This window comes from Paroedura picta, chromosome 5 (genome assembly GCF_049243985.1).
Source record: "Paroedura picta isolate Pp20150507F chromosome 5, Ppicta_v3.0, whole genome shotgun sequence".
Taxonomy (NCBI): domain Eukaryota; kingdom Metazoa; phylum Chordata; class Lepidosauria; order Squamata; family Gekkonidae; genus Paroedura; species Paroedura picta.
In genome coordinates, this window is record NC_135373.1 from 25,789,181 (window position 1) to 25,808,356 (window position 19,176).

Genomic DNA, 19,176 nt, shown 5'->3' on the forward strand with positions numbered 1-19,176 from the left:
CATTTCTCTTACAGGTCTAACACTTCCGAAAAACCAATACAACACCCACGCGGAACAATATATAAAGCTAAACGAACCGTTCACTGGGTACTTATCCATACGAAAATCCCTATTGATTTACCTGTATTTACAAGGAAATAAAATGTGAAAAAAATATTTCTACATCTCATGGCCTTTCCCAACCATTTAAATATTTATCTTACCGGTCTAACACTACCGAAAAACCAATACAACGCCCACCCGGAACAATATATAAAGCTAAACGAACCGTTCACTGGGTACTTATCCGTACGAAAATCCCTATTGATTTACCTGTTTTTACAAGGAAATAAAATGTGAAAAAAATATTTCTACATCCCATGGCCTTTCCCAACCATTTAAATTTTTATCTTACAGGTCTAACACTTCTGAAAAACCAATACAACGGCCACCCGGAACAATGTATAAAGCTAAACGAACCGTTCACTGGGTACTTATACGTACGAAAATACCTATTGATTTACCTGTTTTTACAAGGAAATAAAATGTGAAAAAAATATTTCTACAACCCATAGCCTTTCCCAACCATTTATATTTTTCTCTTACAGGTCTAACACTACAAAAAAACCGATACAACTCCCACCCGGAACAATATATAAAGCTAAATGAACCGTTCACTGGGTACTTATACGTATGAAAATCCCTATTGATTTACCTGTTTTTACAAGGAAGTAAAATGTGAAAAAAATATTTCTACATCCCATGGCCTTTCCCAGCCATTTAAATTTTTCTCTTACAGGTCTAACACTTCCGAAAAACCAATACAACGCCCACCCGGAACAATATATAAAGCTAAACGAACAGTTCACTGAGTACTTATCCGTACGAAAAGCCCTATTGATTTACCTGTTTTTACAAGGAAGTAAAATGTGAAAAAAATATTTCTACATCCCATGGCCTTTCCCAACCATTTAAATTTTTATCTTACAGGTCTAACAGTACCGAAAAACCGATACAACTCCCACCCGGAACAATATATAAAGCTAAATGAACCGTTCACTGGGTACTTATCCGTACGAAAATCCCTATTGATTTACCTGTTTTTACAAGGAAGTAAAATGTGAAAAAAATATTTCTACATCCCATGGCCTTTCCCAACCATTTAAATTTTTCTCTTACAGGTCTAACACTTCCGAAAAACCAATACAACGCCCACCCGGAACAATGTATAAAGCTAAACGAACCGTTCACTGGGTACTTATCCGTACGAAAATCCCTATTGATTTCCCTCTTTTTACAAGGAAGTAAAATGTGAAAAAAATATTTCTACATCCCATGGCCTTTCCCAGCCATTTAAATTTTTCTCTTACAGGTCTAACACTTCCGAAAAATCAATACAACGCCCACCCGGAACAATGTATAAAGCTAAACGAACCGTTCACTGGGTACTTATCCGTGCGAAAAGCCCTATTGATTTACCTGTTTTTACAAGGAAGTAATATGTGAAACAAATATTTCTACATCCCATGGCCTTTCCCAGCCATTTAAATTTTTCTCTTACAGGTCTAACACTTCCGAAAAACCAATACAACGCCCACCCGGAACAATATATAAAGCTAAACGAACAGTTCACTGGGTACTTATCCGTACGAAAAGCCCTATTGATTTACCTGTTTTTACAAGGAAGTAAAATGTGAAAAAAATATTTCTACATCCCATGGCCTTTACCAGCCATTTAAATTTTTCTCTTACAGGTCTAACAGTACCGAAAAACCGATACAACTCCCACCCGGAACAATATATAAAGCTAAATGAACCGTTCACTGGGTACTTATACGTATGAAAATCCCTATTGATTAACCTGTTTTTACAAGGAAGTAAAATGTGAAAAAAATATTTCTACATCCCATGGCCTTTCCCAACCATTTAAACATTTCTCTTACAGGTCTAACACTTCCGAAAAACCAATACAACGCCCACCCGGAACAATATATAAAGGTAAACGAACCGTTCACTGGGTACTTCTCCGTACGAAAATCCCTATTGATTTACCTGTTTTTACAAGGAAATAAAATGTGAAAAAAATATTTCTACATCCCATGGCCATTCCCAACCATTTAAACTTTTCTCTTACAGGTCTAACACTTCCGAAAAACCAATACAACGGCCACCCGGAACAATGTATAAAGCTAAACGAACCGTTCACTGGGTACTTATCCGTACGAAAATCCCTATTGATTTACCTGTTTTTACAAGGAAGTAAAATGTGACAAAAATATTTCTACATCCCATGGCCTTTCCCAACCATTTAAACATTTCTCTTACAGGTCTAACACTTCCGAAAAACCAATACAACACCCACGCGGAACAATATATAAAGCTAAACGAACCGTTCACTGGGTACTTATCCGTACGAAAATCCCTATTGATTTACCTGTTTTTACAAGGAAATAAAATGTGAAAAAAATATTTCTACATCCCATGGCCATTCCCAACCATTTAAATTTTTCTCTTACAGGTCTAACACTTCTGAAAAACCAATACAACGGCCACCCGGAACAATGTATAAAGCTAAACGAACCGTTCACTGGGTACTTATACGTACGAAAATACCTATTGATTTACCTGTTTTTACAAGGAAATAAAATGTGAAAAAAATATTTCTACAACCCATAGCCTTTCCCAACCATTTATATTTTTCTCTTACAGGTCTAACACTACAAAAAAAACCGATACAACTCCCACCCGGAACAATATATAAAGCTAAATGAACCGTTCACTGGGTACTTATACGTATGAAAATCCCTATTGATTTACCTGTTTTTACAAGGAAGTAAAATGTGAAAAAAATATTTCTACATCCCATGGCCTTTCCCAGCCATTTAAATTTTTCTCTTACAGGTCTAACACTTCCGAAAAACCAATACAACGCCCACCCGGAACAATATATAAAGCTAAACGAACAGTTCACTGGGTACTTATCCGTACGAAAAGCCCTATTGATTTACCTGTTTTTACAAGGAAGTAAAATGTGAAAAAAATATTTCTACATCCCATGGCCTTTCCCAACCATTTAAATTTTTATCTTACAGGTCTAACACTACCGAAAAACCGATACAACGGCCACCCGGAACAATATATAAAGCTAAACGAACCGTTCACTGGGTACTTATCCGTACGAAAATCCCTATTGATTTACCTGTTTTTACAAGGAAATAAAATGTAAAAAAAATATTTCTACATCCCATGGCCTTTCCCAGCCATTTAAATTTTTCTCTTAGAGGTCTAACACTTCCGAAAAACCAATACAACGCCCACCCGGAACAATGTATAAAGCTAAACGAACCGTTCACTGGGTACTTATCCGTACGAAAATCCCTATTGATTTACCTGTTTTTACAAGGAAATAAAATGTAAAAAAAACATTTCTACATCCCATGGCCTTTCCCAGCCATTTAAATTTTTCTCTTACAGGTCTAACACTACCGAAAAACCAATACAACGCCCACCCGGAACAATATATAAAGCTAAACGAACCGTTCACTGGGTACTTATCCGTACGAAAATCCCTATTGATTTCCCTCTTTTTACAAGGAAGTAAAATGTGAAAAAAATATTTCTACATCCCATGGCCTTTCCCAGCCATTTAAATTTTTCTCTTACAGGTCTAACACTTCCGAAAAATCAATACAACGCCCACCCGGAACAATGTATAAAGCTAAACGAACCGTTCACTGGGTACTTATCCGTGCGAAAAGCCCTATTGATTTACCTGTTTTTACAAGGAAGTAATATGTGAAAAAAATATTTCTACATCCCATGGCCTTTCCCAGCCATTTAAATTTTTCTCTTACAGGTCTAACACTTCCGAAAAACCAATACAACGCCCACCCGGAACAATATATAAAGCTAAACGAACAGTTCACTGGGTACTTATCCGTACGAAAAGCCCTATTGATTTACCTGTTTTTACAAGGAAGTAAAATGTGAAAAAAATATTTCTACATCCCATGGCCTTTCCCAACCATTTAAATTTTTATCTTACAGGTCTAACACTACCGAAAAACCGATACAACGGCCACCCGGAACAATATATAAAGCTAAACGAACCGTTCACTGGGTACTTATCCGTACGAAAATCCCTATTGATTTACCTGTTTTTACAAGGAAATAAAATGTAAAAAAAATATTTCTACATCCCATGGCCTTTCCCAGCCATTTAAATTTTTCTCTTACAGGTCTAACACTTCCGAAAAACCAATACAACGCCCACCCGGAACAATGTATAAAGCTAAACGAACCGTTCACTGGGTACTTATCCGTACGAAAATCCCTATTGATTTACCTGTTTTTACAAGGAAATAAAATGTGAAAAAAATATTTCTACATCCCATGGCCTTTCCCAACCATTTAAACTTTTCTCTTACAGGTCTAACACTTCCGAAAAACCAATACAACGCACACCTGGAACAATATATAAAGCTAAACGAACCGTTCACTGGGCACTTATCCGTAAAAAAATCCCTATTGAATTCCCTCTTTTTACAAGGAAGTAAAATGTGAAAAAAATATTTCTACATCCCATGGCCTTTCCCAACCATTTAAATTTTTCTCTTACAGGTCTAACACTACCGAAAAACCGATACAACGGCCACCCGGAACAATAAATAAAGCTAAACGAACCGTTCACTGGGTACTTATCCGTACGAAAATCCCTATTGATTTACCTGTTTTTACAAGGAAATAAAATGTAAAAAAAACATTTCTACATCCCATGGCCTTTCCCAGCCATTTAAATTTTTCTCTTACAGGTCTAACACTTCCGAAAAACCAAGACAACGCCCACCCGGAACAATGTATAAAGCTAAACGAACCGTTCACTGGGTACTTATCCGTACGAAAATCCCTATTGATTTCCCTCTTTTTACAAGGAAGTAAAATGTGAAAAAAATATTTCTACATCCCATGGCCTTTCCCAGCCATTTAAATTTTTCTCTTACAGGTCTAACACTTCCGAAAAATCAATACAACGCCCACCCGGAACAATGTATAAAGCTAAACGAACCGTTCACTGGGTACTTATCCGTGCGAAAAGCCCTATTGATTTACCTGTTTTTACAAGGAAGTAATATGTGAAAAAAATATTTCTACATCCCATGGCCTTTCCCAGCCATTTAAATTTTTCTCTTACAGGTCTAACACTTCCGAAAAACCAATACAACGCCCACCCGGAACAATATATAAAGCTAAACGAACAGTTCACTGGGTACTTATCCGTACGAAAAGCCCTATTGATTTACCTGTTTTTACAAGGAAGTAAAATGTGAAAAAAATATTTCTACATCCCATGGCCTTTCCCAACCATTTAAATTTTTATCTTACAGGTCTAACAGTACCGAAAAACCGATACAACTCCCACCCGGAACAATATATAAAGCTAAATGAACCGTTCACTGGGTACTTATACGTATGAAAATCCCTATTGATTTACCTGTTTTTACAAGGAAGTAAAATGTGAAAAAAATATTTCTACATCCCATGGCCTTTCCCAACCATTTAAACATTTCTCTTACAGGTCTAACACTTCCGAAAAACCAATACAACGCCCACCCGGAACAATATATAAAGGTAAACGAACCGTTCACTGGGTACTTATCCGTACGAAAATCCCTATTGATTTACCTGTTTTTACAAGGAAATAAAATGTGAAAAAAATATTTCTACATCCCATGGCCATTCCCAACCATTTAAACTTTTCTCTTACAGGTCTAACACTTCCGAAAAACCAATACAACGGCCACCCGGAACAATGTATAAAGCTAAACGAACCGTTCACTGGGTACTTATCCGTACGAAAATCCCTATTGATTTACCTGTTTTTACAAGGAAGTAAAATGTGACAAAAATATTTCTACATCCCATGGCCTTTCCCAACCATTTAAACATTTCTCTTACAGGTCTAACACTTCCGAAAAACCAATACAACACCCACGCGGAACAATATATAAAGCTAAACGAACCGTTCACTGGGTACTTATCCATACGAAAATCCCTATTGATTTACCTGTATTTACAAGGAAATAAAATGTGAAAAAAATATTTCTACATCTCATGGCCTTTCCCAACCATTTAAATATTTATCTTACCGGTCTAACACTACCGAAAAACCAATACAACGCCCACCCGGAACAATATATAAAGCTAAACGAACCGTTCACTGGGTACTTATCCGTACGAAAATCCCTATTGATTTACCTGTTTTTACAAGGAAATAAAATGTGAAAAAAATATTTCTACATCCCATGGCCATTCCCAACCATTTAAATTTTTCTCTTACAGGTCTAACACTTCTGAAAAACCAATACAACGGCCACCCGGAACAATGTATAAAGCTAAACGAACCGTTCACTGGGTACTTATACGTACGAAAATACCTATTGATTTACCTGTTTTTACAAGGAAATAAAATGTGAAAAAAATATTTCTACAACCCATAGCCTTTCCCAACCATTTATATTTTTCTCTTACAGGTCTAACACTACAAAAAAACCGATACAACTCCCACCCGGAACAATATATAAAGCTAAATGAACCGTTCACTGGGTACTTATACGTATGAAAATCCCTATTGATTTACCTGTTTTTACAAGGAAGTAAAATGTGAAAAAAATATTTCTACATCCCATGGCCTTTCCCAGCCATTTAAATTTTTCTCTTACAGGTCTAACACTTCCGAAAAACCAATACAACGCCCACCCGGAACAATATATAAAGCTAAACGAACAGTTCACTGAGTACTTATCCGTACGAAAAGCCCTATTGATTTACCTGTTTTTACAAGGAAGTAAAATGTGAAAAAAATATTTCTACATCCCATGGCCTTTCCCAACCATTTAAATTTTTATCTTACAGGTCTAACAGTACCGAAAAACCGATACAACTCCCACCCGGAACAATATATAAAGCTAAATGAACCGTTCACTGGGTACTTATACGTATGAAAATCCCTATTGATTTACCTGTTTTTACAAGGAAGTAAAATGTGAAAAAAATATTTCTACATCCCATGGCCTTTCCCAACCATTTAAACATTTCTCTTACAGGTCTAACACTTCCGAAAAACCAATACAACGCCCACCCGGAACAATATATAAAGGTAAACGAACCGTTCACTGGGTACTTATCCGTACGAAAATCCCTATTGATTTACCTGTTTTTACAAGGAAATAAAATGTGAAAAAAATATTTCTACATCCCATGGCCATTCCCAGCCATTTAAACTTTTCTCTTACAGGTCTAACACTTCCGAAAAACCAATACAACGGCCACCCGGAACAATGTATAAAGCTAAACGAACCGTTCACTGGGTACTTATCCGTACGAAAATCGCTATTGATTTACCTGTTTTTACAAGGAAGTAAAATGTGACAAAAATATTTCTACATCCCATGGCCTTTCCCAACCATTTAAACATTTCTCTTACAGGTCTAACACTTCCGAAAAACCAATACAACTCCCACCCGGAACAATATATAAAGCTAAATGAACCGTTCACTGGGTACTTATACGTATGAAAATCCCTATTGATTTACCTGTTTTTACAAGGAAGTAAAATGTGAAAAAAATATTTCTACATCCCATGGCCTTTCCCAACCATTTAAACATTTCTCTTACAGGTCTAACACTTCTGAAAAATCAATACAACGCCCACCCGGAACAATATATAAAGGTAAACGAACCGTTCACTGGGTACTTATCCGTACGAAAATCCCTATTGATTTACCTGTTTTTACAAGGAAATAAAATGTGAAAAAAATATTTCTACATCCCATGGCCATTCCCAACCATTTAAACTTTTCTCTTACAGGTCTAACACTTCCGAAAAACCAATACAACGGCCACCCGGAACAATGTATAAAGCTAAACGAACCGTTCACTGGGTACTTATCCGTACGAAAATCCCTATAGATTTACCTGTTTTTACAAGGAAGTAAAATGTGACAAAAATATTTCTACATCCCATGGCCTTTCCCAACCATTTAAACATTTCTCTTACAGGTCTAACACTTCCGAAAAACCAATACAACACCCACGCGGAACAATATATAAAGCTAAACGAACCGTTCACTGGGTACTTATCCATACGAAAATCCCTATTGATTTACCTGTATTTACAAGGAAATAAAATGTGACAAAAATATTTCTACATCCCATGGCCTTTCCCAACCATTTAAACATTTCTCTTACAGGTCTAACACTTCCGAAAATCCAATACAACGCCCACCCGGAACAATATATAAAGGTAAACGAACCGTTCACTGGGTACTTATCCGTACGAAAATCCCTATTGATTTACCTGTTTTTACAAGGAAATAAAATGTGAAAAAAATATTTCTACATCCCATGGCCATTCCCAGCCATTTAAACTTTTCTCTTACAGGTCTAACACTTCCGAAAAACCAATACAACGGCCACCCGGAACAATGTATAAAGCTAAACGAACCGTTCACTGGGTACTTATCCGTACGAAAATCGCTATTGATTTACCTGTTTTTACAAGGAAGTAAAATGTGACAAAAATATTTCTACATCCCATGGCCTTTCCCAACCATTTAAACATTTCTCTTACAGGTCTAACACTTCCGAAAAACCAATACAACTCCCACCCGGAACAATATATAAAGCTAAATGAACCGTTCACTGGGTACTTATACGTATGAAAATCCCTATTGATTTACCTGTTTTTACAAGGAAGTAAAATGTGAAAAAAATATTTCTACATCCCATGGCCTTTCCCAACCATTTAAACATTTCTCTTACAGGTCTAACACTTCTGAAAAATCAATACAACGCCCACCCGGAACAATATATAAAGGTAAACGAACCGTTCACTGGGTACTTATCCGTACGAAAATCCCTATTGATTTACCTGTTTTTACAAGGAAATAAAATGTGAAAAAAATATTTCTACATCCCATGGCCATTCCCAACCATTTAAACTTTTCTCTTACAGGTCTAACACTTCCGAAAAACCAATACAACGGCCACCCGGAACAATGTATAAAGCTAAACGAACCGTTCACTGGGTACTTATCCGTACGAAAATCCCTATAGATTTACCTGTTTTTACAAGGAAGTAAAATGTGACAAAAATATTTCTACATCCCATGGCCTTTCCCAACCATTTAAACATTTCTCTTACAGGTCTAACACTTCCGAAAAACCAATACAACACCCACGCGGAACAATATATAAAGCTAAACGAACCGTTCACTGGGTACTTATCCATACGAAAATCCCTATTGATTTACCTGTATTTACAAGGAAATAAAATGTGAAAAAAATATTTCTACATCCCATGGCCTTTCCCAACCATTTAAATATTTATCTTACCGGTCTAACACTACCGAAAAACCAATACAACGCCCACCCGGAACAATATATAAAGCTAAACGAACCGTTCACTGGGTACTTATCCGTACGAAAATCCCTATTGATTTACCTGTTTTTACAAGGAAATAAAATGTGAAAAAAATATTTCTACATCCCATGGCCATTCCCAACCATTTAAATTTTTCTCTTACAGGTCTAACACTTCTGAAAAACCAATACAACGGCCACCCGGAACAATGTATAAAGCTAAACGAACCGTTCACTGGGTACTTATACGTACGAAAATACCTATTGATTTACCTGTATTTACAAGGAAATAAAATGTGAAAAAAATATTTCTACAACCCATAGCCTTTCCCAACCATTTAAATTTTTCTCTTACAGGTCTAACACTACAAAAAAACCGATACAACTCCCACCCGGAACAATATATAAAGCTAAATGAACCGTTCACTGGGTACTTATCCGTACGAAAATCCCTATTGATTTACCTGTTTTTACAAGGAAATAAAATGTGAAAAAAATATTTCTACATCCCATGGCCATTCCCAACCATTTAAACTTTTCTCTTACAGGTCTAACACTTCCGAAAAACCAATACAACGGCCACCCGGAACAATGTATAAAGCTAAACGAACCGTTCACTGGGTACTTATCCGTACGAAAATCCCTATTGATTTACCTGTTTTTACAAGGAAGTAAAATGTGACAAAAATATTTCTACATCCCATGGCCTTTCCCAACCATTTAAACATTTCTCTTACAGGTCTAACACTTCCGAAAAACCAATACAACACCCACGCGGAACAATATATAAAGCTAAACGAACCGTTCACTGGGTACTTATCCATACGAAAATCCCTATTGATTTACCTGTATTTACAAGGAAATAAAATGTGAAAAAAATATTTCTACATCTCATGGCCTTTCCCAACCATTTAAATATTTATCTTACCGGTCTAACACTACCGAAAAACCAATACAACGCCCACCCGGAACAATATATAAAGCTAAACGAACCGTTCACTGGGTACTTATCCGTACGAAAATCCCTATTGATTTACCTGTTTTTACAAGGAAATAAAATGTGAAAAAAATATTTCTACATCCCATGGCCATTCCCAACCATTTAAATTTTTCTCTTACAGGTCTAACACTTCTGAAAAACCAATACAACTGCCACCCGGAACAATGTATAAAGCTAAACGAACCGTTCACTGGGTACTTTTACGTACGAAAATACCTATTGATTTACCTGTTTTTACAAGGAAATAAAATGTGAAAAAAATATTTCTACAACCCATAGCCTTTCCCAACCATTTATATTTTTCTCTTACAGGTCTAACACTACAAAAAAACCGATACAACTCCCACCCGGAACAATATATAAAGCTAAATGAACCGTTCACTGGGTACTTATACGTATGAAAATCCCTATTGATTTACCTGTTTTTACAAGGAAGTAAAATGTGAAAAAAATATTTCTACATCCCATGGCCTTTCCCAGCCATTTAAATTTTTCTCTTACAGGTCTAACACTTCCGAAAAACCAATACAACGCCCACCCGGAACAATATATAAAGCTAAACGAACAGTTCACTGGGTACTTATCCGTACGAAAAGCCCTATTGATTTACCTGTTTTTACAAGGAAGTAAAATGTGAAAAAAATATTTCTACATCCCATGGCCTTTCCCAACCATTTAAATTTTTATCTTACAGGTCTAACAGTACCGAAAAACCGATACAACTCCCACCCGGAACAATATATAAAGCTAAATGAACCGTTCACTGGGTACTTATACGTATGAAAATCCCTATTGATTTACCTGTTTTTACAAGGAAGTAAAATGTGAAAAAAATATTTCTACATCCCATGGCCTTTCCCAACCATTTAAACATTTCTCTTACAGGTCTAACACTTCCGAAAAACCAATACAACGCCCACCCGGAACAATATATAAAGGTAAACGAACCGTTCACTGGGTACTTATCCGTACGAAAATCCCTATTGATTTACCTGTTTTTACAAGGAAATAAAATGTGAAAAAAATATTTCTACATCCCATGGCCGTTCCCAGCCATTTAAATTTTTCTCTTATAGGTCTAACAGTTGCGAAAAACCAATACAACGCCCACCCGGGACAATGTATAAAGCTAAACGAACCGTTCACTGGGTACTAATCCATACGAAAATCCCTATTGATTTACCTGTTTTTACAAGGAAATAAAATGTGAAAAAAATATTTCTACATCCCATGGCCTTTCCCAGCCATTTAAATTTTTCTCTTACAGGTCTAACACTTCCGAAAAACCAATACAACGCCCACCCGGAACAATGTGTAAAGCTAAACGAACCGTTCACTGGGTACTTATCCGTGCGAAAAGCCCTATTGATTTACCTGTTTTTACAAGGAAGTAAAATGTGAAAAAAATATTTCTACATCCCATGGCCTTTCCCAACCATTTAAATTTTTATCTTACAGGTCTAACACTACCGAAAAACCAATACAACTCCCACCCGGAACAATATATAAAGCTAAACGAACCGTTCACTGGGTACTTATACGTACGAAATTCCCTATTGATTTACCTGTTTTTACAAGGAAATAAAATGTGAAAAAAATATTTCTACATCCCATGGCCTTTCCCAACCATTTAAATTTTTCTCTTACAGGTCTAACACTTCCGAAAAACCAATACAACGCCCACCCGGAACAATGTATAAAGCTAAACGAACCGTTCACTGGGTACTTATCTGTGCGAAAAGCCCTATTGATTTACCTGTTTTTACAAGGAAGTAAAATTTGAAAAAAATATTTCTACATCCCATGGCCTTTCCCAACCATTTAAACATTTCTCTTACAGGTCTAACACTTCTGAAAAATCAATACAACGCCCACCCGGAACAATATATAAAGGTAAACGAACCGTTCACTGGGTACTTATCCGTACGAAAATCCCTATTGATTTACCTGTTTTTACAAGGAAATAAAATGTGAAAAAAATATTTCTACATCCCATGGCCATTCCCAACCATTTAAACTTTTCTCTTACAGGTCTAACACTTCCGAAAAACCAATACAACGGCCACCCGGAACAATGTATAAAGCTAAACGAACCGTTCACTGGGTACTTATCCGTACGAAAATCCCTATAGATTTACCTGTTTTTACAAGGAAGTAAAATGTGACAAAAATATTTCTACATCCCATGGCCTTTCCCAACCATTTAAACATTTCTCTTACAGGTCTAACACTTCCGAAAAACCAATACAACACCCACGCGGAACAATATATAAAGCTAAACGAACCGTTCACTGGGTACTTATCCATACGAAAATCCCTATTGATTTACCTGTATTTACAAGGAAATAAAATGTGAAAAAAATATTTCTACATCCCATGGCCTTTCCCAACCATTTAAATATTTATCTTACCGGTCTAACACTACCGAAAAACCAATACAACGCCCACCCGGAACAATATATAAAGCTAAACGAACCGTTCACTGGGTACTTATCCGTACGAAAATCCCTATTGATTTACCTGTTTTTACAAGGAAATAAAATGTGAAAAAAATATTTCTACATCCCATGGCCATTCCCAACCATTTAAATTTTTCTCTTACAGGTCTAACACTTCTGAAAAACCAATACAACGGCCACCCGGAACAATGTATAAAGCTAAACGAACCGTTCACTGGGTACTTATACGTACGAAAATACCTATTGATTTACCTGTATTTACAAGGAAATAAAATGTGAAAAAAATATTTCTACAACCCATAGCCTTTCCCAACCATTTAAATTTTTCTCTTACAGGTCTAACACTACAAAAAAACCGATACAACTCCCACCCGGAACAATATATAAAGCTAAATGAACCGTTCACTGGGTACTTATCCGTACGAAAATCCCTATTGATTTACCTGTTTTTACAAGGAAATAAAATGTGAAAAAAATATTTCTACATCCCATGGCCATTCCCAACCATTTAAACTTTTCTCTTACAGGTCTAACACTTCCGAAAAACCAATACAACGGCCACCCGGAACAATGTATAAAGCTAAACGAACCGTTCACTGGGTACTTATCCGTACGAAAATCCCTATTGATTTACCTGTTTTTACAAGGAAGTAAAATGTGACAAAAATATTTCTACATCCCATGGCCTTTCCCAACCATTTAAACATTTCTCTTACAGGTCTAACACTTCCGAAAAACCAATACAACACCCACGCGGAACAATATATAAAGCTAAACGAACCGTTCACTGGGTACTTATCCATACGAAAATCCCTATTGATTTACCTGTATTTACAAGGAAATAAAATGTGAAAAAAATATTTCTACATCTCATGGCCTTTCCCAACCATTTAAATATTTATCTTACCGGTCTAACACTACCGAAAAACCAATACAACGCCCACCCGGAACAATATATAAAGCTAAACGAACCGTTCCCTGGGTACTTATCCGTACGAAAATCCCTATTGATTTACCTGTTTTTACAAGGAAATAAAATGTGAAAAAAATATTTCTACATCCCATGGCCATTCCCAACCATTTAAATTTTTCTCTTACAGGTCTAACACTTCTGAAAAACCAATACAACTGCCACCCGGAACAATGTATAAAGCTAAACGAACCGTTCACTGGGTACTTTTACGTACGAAAATACCTATTGATTTACCTGTTTTTACAAGGAAATAAAATGTGAAAAAAATATTTCTACAACCCATAGCCTTTCCCAACCATTTATATTTTTCTCTTACAGGTCTAACACTACAAAAAAACCGATACAACTCCCACCCGGAACAATATATAAAGCTAAATGAACCGTTCACTGGGTACTTATACGTATGAAAATCCCTATTGATTTACCTGTTTTTACAAGGAAGTAAAATGTGAAAAAAATATTTCTACATCCCATGGCCTTTCCCAGCCATTTAAATTTTTCTCTTACAGGTCTAACACTTCCGAAAAACCAATACAACGCCCACCCGGAACAATATATAAAGCTAAACGAACAGTTCACTGGGTACTTATCCGTACGAAAAGCCCTATTGATTTACCTGTTTTTACAAGGAAGTAAAATGTGAAAAAAATATTTCTACATCCCATGGCCTTTCCCAACCATTTAAATTTTTATCTTACAGGTCTAACAGTACCGAAAAACCGATACAACTCCCACCCGGAACAATATATAAAGCTAAATGAACCGTTCACTGGGTACTTATACGTATGAAAATCCCTATTGATTTACCTGTTTTTACAAGGAAGTAAAATGTGAAAAAAATATTTCTACATCCCATGGCCTTTCCCAACCATTTAAACATTTCTCTTACAGGTCTAACACTTCCGAAAAACCAATACAACGCCCACCCGGAACAATATATAAAGGTAAACGAACCGTTCACTGGGTACTTATCCGTACGAAAATCCCTATTGATTTACCTGTTTTTACAAGGAAATAAAATGTGAAAAAAATATTTCTACATCCCATGGCCGTTCCCAGCCATTTAAATTTTTCTCTTATAGGTCTAACAGTTGCGAAAAACCAATACAACGCCCACCCGGGACAATGTATAAAGCTAAACGAACCGTTCACTGGGTACTAATCCATACGAAAATCCCTATTGATTTACCTGTTTTTACAAGGAAATAAAATGTGAAAAAAATATTTCTACATCCCATGGCCTTTCCCAGCCATTTAAATTTTTCTCTTACAGGTCTAACACTTCCGAAAAACCAATACAACGCCCACCCGGAACAATGTGTAAAGCTAAACGAACCGTTCACTGGGTACTTATCCGTGCGAAAAGCCCTATTGATTTACCTGTTTTTACAAGGAAGTAAAATGTGAAAAAAATATTTCTACATCCCATGGCCTTTCCCAACCATTTAAATTTTTATCTTACAGGTCTAACACTACCGAAAAACCAATACAACTCCCACCCGGAACAATATATAAAGCTAAACGAACCGTTCACTGGGTACTTATACGTACGAAATTCCCTATTGATTTACCTGTTTTTACAAGGAAATAAAATGTGAAAAAAATATTTCTACATCCCATGGCCTTTCCCAACCATTTAAATTTTTCTCTTACAGGTCTAACACTTCCGAAAAACCAATACAACGCCCACCCGGAACAATGTATAAAGCTAAACGAACCGTTCACTGGGTACTTATCTGTGCGAAAAGCCCTATTGATTTACCTGTTTTTACAAGGAAGTAAAATTTGAAAAAAATATTTCTACATCCCATGGCCTTTCCCAACCATTTAAATTTTTCTCTTACAGGTCTAACAGTTGCGAAAAACCAATACAACGCCCACCCGGAACAATGTATAAAGCTAAACGAACCGTTCACTGGGTACTTATACGTGCGAAAAGCCCTATTGATTTACCTGTTTTTACAAGGAAGTAAAATGTGAAAAAAATATTTCTACATCCCATGGCCTTTCCCAACCATTTAAATTTTTCTCTTACAGGTCTAACACTACCGAAAAACCAATACAACTCCCACCCGGAACAATATATAAAGCTAAACGAACCGTTCACTGGGTACTTATACGTACGAAAATCCCTATTGATTTACCTGTTTTTACAAGGAAATAAAATGTGAAAAAAATATTTCTACATCCCATGGCCTTTCCCAACCATTTAAACTTTTATCTTACAGGTCTAACACTACCGAAAAACCGATACAACGGCCACCCGGAACAATATATAAAGCTAAACGAACCGTTCACTGGGTACTTATCCGTGCGAAAAGCCCTATTGATTTACCTGTTTTTACAAGGAAATAAAATGTGAAAAAAATATTTCTACATCCCATGGCCTTTCCCAACCATTTAAATTTTTCTCTTACAGGTCTAACACTTCCAAAAAACCAATACAACGCCCAACCGGAAAAATATATAAAGCTAAACGAACCGTTCACTGGGTACTTATCCGTACGAAAATCCCTATTGATTTACCTGTTTTTACAAGGAAGTAAAATGTGAAAAAAATATTTCTACATCCCATGGCCTTTCCCAACCATTTAAATTTTTCTCTTACAGGTCTAACACTTCCGAAAAACCAATACAACGCCCACCCGGAACAATGTATAAAGCTAAACGAACCGTTCACTGGGTACTTATCCGTGCGAAAAGCCCTATTGATTTACCTGTTTTTACAAGGAAATAAAATGTGAAAAAAAATATTTCTACATCCCATGGCCTTTCCCAACCATTTAAATTTTTCTCTTACAGGTCTAACCGTTGCGAAAAACCAATACAACGCCCACCCGGAAAAATATATAAAGCTAAACGAACCGTTCACTGGGTACTTATCCGTACGAAAATCCCTATTGATTTACCTGTTTTTACAAGGAAGTAAAATGTGAAAAAAATATTTCTACATCCCATGGCCTTTCCCAACCATTTAAATTTTTCTCTTACAGGTCTAACACTTCCGAAAAACCAATACATCGCCCACCCGGAACAATGTATAAAGCTAAACGAACCGTTCACTGGGTACTTATCCGTGCGAAAAGCCCTATTGATTTCCCTCTTTTTACAAGGAAGTAAAATGTGAAAAAAATATTTTTACATCCCATGGCCTTTCCCAACCATTTAAATTTTTCTCTTACAGGTCTAACACTACCGAAAAACCAATACAACACCCACGCGGAACAATATATAAAGCTAAACGAACCGTTCACTGGGTACTTATCCATACGAAAATCCCTATTGATTTACCTGTATTTACAAGGAAATAAAATGTGAAAAAAATATTTCTACATCTCATGGCCTTTCCCAACCATTTAAATATTTATCTTACCGGTCTAACACTACCGAAAAACCAATACAACGCCCACCCGGAACAATATATAAAGCTAAACGAACCGTTCACTGGGTACTTATCCGTACGAAAATCCCTATTGATTTACCTGTTTTTACAAGGAAATAAAATGTGAAAAAAATATTTCTACATCCCATGGCCATTCCCAACCATTTAAATTTTTCTCTTACAGGTCTAACACTTCTGAAAAACCAATACAACTGCCACCCGGAACAATGTATAAAGCTAAACGAACCGTTCACTGGGTACTTATACGTACGAAAATACCTATTGATTTACCTGTTTTTACAAGGAAATAAAATGTGAAAAAAATATTTCTACAACCCATAGCCTTTCCCAACCATTTATATTTTTCTCTTACAGGTCTAACACTACAAAAAAACCGATACAACTCCCACCCGGAACAATATATAAAGCTAAATGAACCGTTCACTGGGTACTTATACGTATGAAAATCCCTATTGATTTACCTGTTTTTACAAGGAAGTAAAATGTGAAAAAAATATTTCTACATCCCATGGCCTTTCCCAGCCATTTAAATTTTTCTCTTACAGGTCTAACACTTCCGAAAAACCAATACAACGCCCACCCGGAACAATATATAAAGCTAAACGAACAGTTCACTGGGTACTTATCCGTACGAAAAGCCCTATTGATTTACCTGTTTTTACAAGGAAGTAAAATGTGAAAAAAATATTTCTACATCCCATGGCCTTTCCCAACCATTTAAATTTTTATCTTACAGGTCTAACAGTACCGAAAAACCGATACAACTCCCACCCGGAACAATATATAAAGCTAAATGAACCGTTCACTGGGTACTTATACGTATGAAAATCCCTATTGATTTACCTGTTTTTACAAGGAAGTAAAATGTGAAAAAAATATTTCTACATCCCATGGCCTTTCCCAACCATTTAAACATTTCTCTTACAGGTCTAACACTTCCGAAAAACCAATACAACGCCCACCCGGAACAATATATAAAGGTAAACGAACCGTTCACTGGGTACTTATCCGTACGAAAATCCCTATTGATTTACCTGTTTTTACAAGGAAATAAAATGTGAAAAAAATATTTCTACATCCCATGGCCGTTCCCAGCCATTTAAATTTTTCTCTTATAGGTCTAACAGTTGCGAAAAACCAATACAACGCCCACCCGGGACAATGTATAAAGCTAAACGAACCGTTCACTGGGTACTAATCCATACGAAAATCCCTATTGATTTACCTGTTTTTACAAGGAAATAAAATGTGAAAAAAATATTTCTACATCCCATGGCCTTTCCCAGCCATTTAAATTTTTCTCTTACAGGTCTAACACTTCCGAAAAACCAATACAACGCCCACCCGGAACAATGTGTAAAGCTAAACGAACCGTTCACTGGGTACTTATCCGTGCGAAAAGCCCTATTGATTTACCTGTTTTTACAAGGAAGTAAAATGTGAAAAAAATATTTCTACATCCCATGGCCTTTCCCAACCATTTAAATTTTTATCTTACAGGTCTAACACTACCGAAAAACCAATACAACTCCCACCCGGAACAATATATAAAGCTAAACGAACCGTTCACTGGGTACTTATACGTACGAAATTCCCTATTGATTTACCTGTTTTTACAAGGAAATAAAATGTGAAAAAAATATTTCTACATCCCATGGCCTTTCCCAACCATTTAAATTTTTCTCTTACAGGTCTAACACTTCCGAAAAACCAATACAACGCCCACCCGGAACAATGTATAAAGCTAAACGAACCGTTCACTGGGTACTTATCTGTGCGAAAAGCCCTATTGATTTACCTGTTTTTACAAGGAAGTAAAATTTGAAAAAAATATTTCTACATCCCATGGCCTTTCCCAACCATTTAAATTTTTCTCTTACAGGTCTAACAGTTGCGAAAAACCAATACAACGCCCACCCGGAACAATGTATAAAGCTAAACG